Source organism: Schistocerca americana, unplaced genomic scaffold (assembly GCF_021461395.2).
Source record: "Schistocerca americana isolate TAMUIC-IGC-003095 unplaced genomic scaffold, iqSchAmer2.1 HiC_scaffold_895, whole genome shotgun sequence".
Lineage (NCBI taxonomy): Eukaryota > Metazoa > Arthropoda > Insecta > Orthoptera > Acrididae > Schistocerca > Schistocerca americana.
In genome coordinates this window covers 50001-52368 of record NW_025726670.1, presented here as the reverse complement: position 1 = coordinate 52368, position 2368 = coordinate 50001, and the positions used below count along the sequence as shown (strand labels likewise).

The 2368-nt window shown below is 58.3% G+C and overlaps 1 non-coding gene across 1 annotated transcript in view; it reads left to right on the top strand.

Annotated features, from left to right (window-relative positions):
* Window positions 1-1604: 1604 nt before the first annotated feature.
* The window catches only part of LOC124592056, a 1910-nt gene continuing 1146 nt past the window's right edge, over window positions 1605-2368 (top strand). The window contains exon 1 of the ribosomal RNA XR_006977319.1: window positions 1605-2368. This exon is cut by the window's right edge and continues 1146 nt beyond it. This is a non-coding gene — a ribosomal RNA (small subunit ribosomal RNA).

Below are 2368 nucleotides of genomic sequence, written 5' to 3'. Positions count from 1 at the left end.
GTCCCCAGAGTATCGCTTCATGTTAAACACCTTGCAGCTATACACTGTAATGCGGATGGCGGCAGGACGTACATGCTCAATGCCCTTCGCAGTTGTTCATTGGCATTCGCATGGCGAAGCACAGCCTACGTTGTGGTACGGCTTGTGGCAACTGTCCGCTGATGTTGTACGTCCAAATCACACACTGTACCGCACATTGGTCCTCATGTACTGAATGATACATCGTGGTACATGTGTGACCGTACCACGACTGCGCCAACAACGGCGAACCATACGGTCCAAATATTGTGCACTCAGCTACGTGTCGTCTCCCTATAAGAGCTGGATTGCAGTATGGTATGCCGTGGATGGCGATCAGCATGAGCCGTCTGTTGATGTAGTGGCGCGTGTTGTCAGACGTAGTCGTCTCTTCTCACACACCGTGATAGCATGGTGCACTGCGTTCCACATCTGCGACATGCGACAGAGGCCGGTTGACAGTCGTTCGCGCAATGGACATCGCATACGTACGGGGGCCACCTTCCACGTGTTCGCGAAGCGTGCACATGTTGTTGCGTGTATGTGGGCAGACATAGTGTGTCGTGACACCTGACACAGGCATGCAACAATCGTTGAATTTGCAAATGGCGATGGACGTCTACGTTTGCTGGTGACGTTACGCAAATGAAGAACTGGTAAACCGTTGTGGTGCGGTTGTTCTCGCTAGAGGTGAATCAGTGATGGCGACGATCGGTTGAGCTACCAACCGGTTGTTTCAGCGATACCCACCATGCCCACGAACGTGAATGGCATGTGGGTGTGAAGCGATACGCGGCGGTGGCTGGGTGGGACCGTCCCCGGCCGGTGAGGGGGGGCCTTCCGGCGTGCTGGCCGCGCGGTGCGTGGGCGCACGCGCTACAGCCGGCTGGTGGGGGCGGCCAGTGGCAGGCGCGCCGGCCGACGGAGGCGGCAGGCGGCGCAGCTGCGCGCCGGCGCACCCTGCACGCGGCGCCGTGCGGCCAAAGTAGGTCCTCGCGGGCCCGGTGCGAAGCGCGGTGGACATCTGCAGTGTGCTGGTCCGATTGAGGACTGTGTGCGCTGAGGATGCGCCGCCGCCCGGCGCTCGGCGCCGCGACGCCGTCTGCTGCTCGGTCGCCTCTGCGGTTCTCGCAGGTGGATTGTATCGCAGCTGTGCGGACGTGTTGGCGCGTGCGCTGTGCTGGGAGAGTTCGCTTCGGCACCCAAGTGGGGCTTTTGTCCTTCTGTGGCGCTGGCGTTGGAGCTGCCGGCCACCGTAGGTGGCGCGTGTTGTCTCCCGCCGGCAATGCCACGACAGCACGCTCCCGGGCCTCTGTCGGCAGCGGCAAGCTCAGTTGGGAGCACGGGTGGTCGCACCTAAAGCGTCTACTCGCCAAACTCCGGGCGATTGCGCCTCTCTCGAACCCGACCAAGTACTTAGGACGGCGCTGCGCGCCGCCGGGACCTGAGAGGGTTTCGAGGTGTATTGTGCAGGGGAGCTCAGCCTCCTCCTGTTTGCAGAATAATTGAGCGGACGCTTGCGTGTTCGCGCGGGCCCCCGGGACACACTCCCGGGCGGCCGGCTGCTCAGCTCTAGTTGACGCAGCTCCCTGGTTGATCCTGCCAGTAGTCATATGCTTGTCTCAAAGATTAAGCCATGCATGTCTCAGTACAAGCCGCATTAAGGTGAAACCGCGAATGGCTCATTAAATCAGTTATGGTTCCTTAGATCGTACCCACGTTACTTGGATAACTGTGGTAATTCTAGAGCTAATACATGCAAACAGAGTCCCGACCAGAGATGGAAGGGACGCTTTTATTAGATCAAAACCAATCGGTCGGCTCGTCCGGTCCGTTTGCCTTGGTGACTCTGAATAACTTTGGGCTGATCGCACGGTCCTCGTACCGGCGACGCATCTTTCAAATGTCTGCCTTATCAACTGTCGATGGTAGGTTCTGCGCCTACCATGGTTGTAACGGGTAACGGGGAATCAGGGTTCGATTCCGGAGAGGGAGCCTGAGAAACGGCTACCACATCCAAGGAAGGCAGCAGGCGCGCAAATTACCCACTCCCGGCACGGGGAGGTAGTGACGAAAAATAACGATACGGGACTCATCCGAGGCCCCGTAATCGGAATGAGTACACTTTAAATCCTTTAACGAGTATCTATTGGAGGGCAAGTCTGGTGCCAGCAGCCGCGGTAATTCCAGCTCCAATAGCGTATATTAAAGTTGTTGCGGTTAAAAAGCTCGTAGTTGGATTTGTGTCCCACGCTGTTGGTTCACCGCCCGTCGGTGTTTAACTGGCATGTATCGTGGGACGTCCTGCCGGTGGGGCGAGCTGAAGGCGTGCGACGCGCCTCGTGCGTGC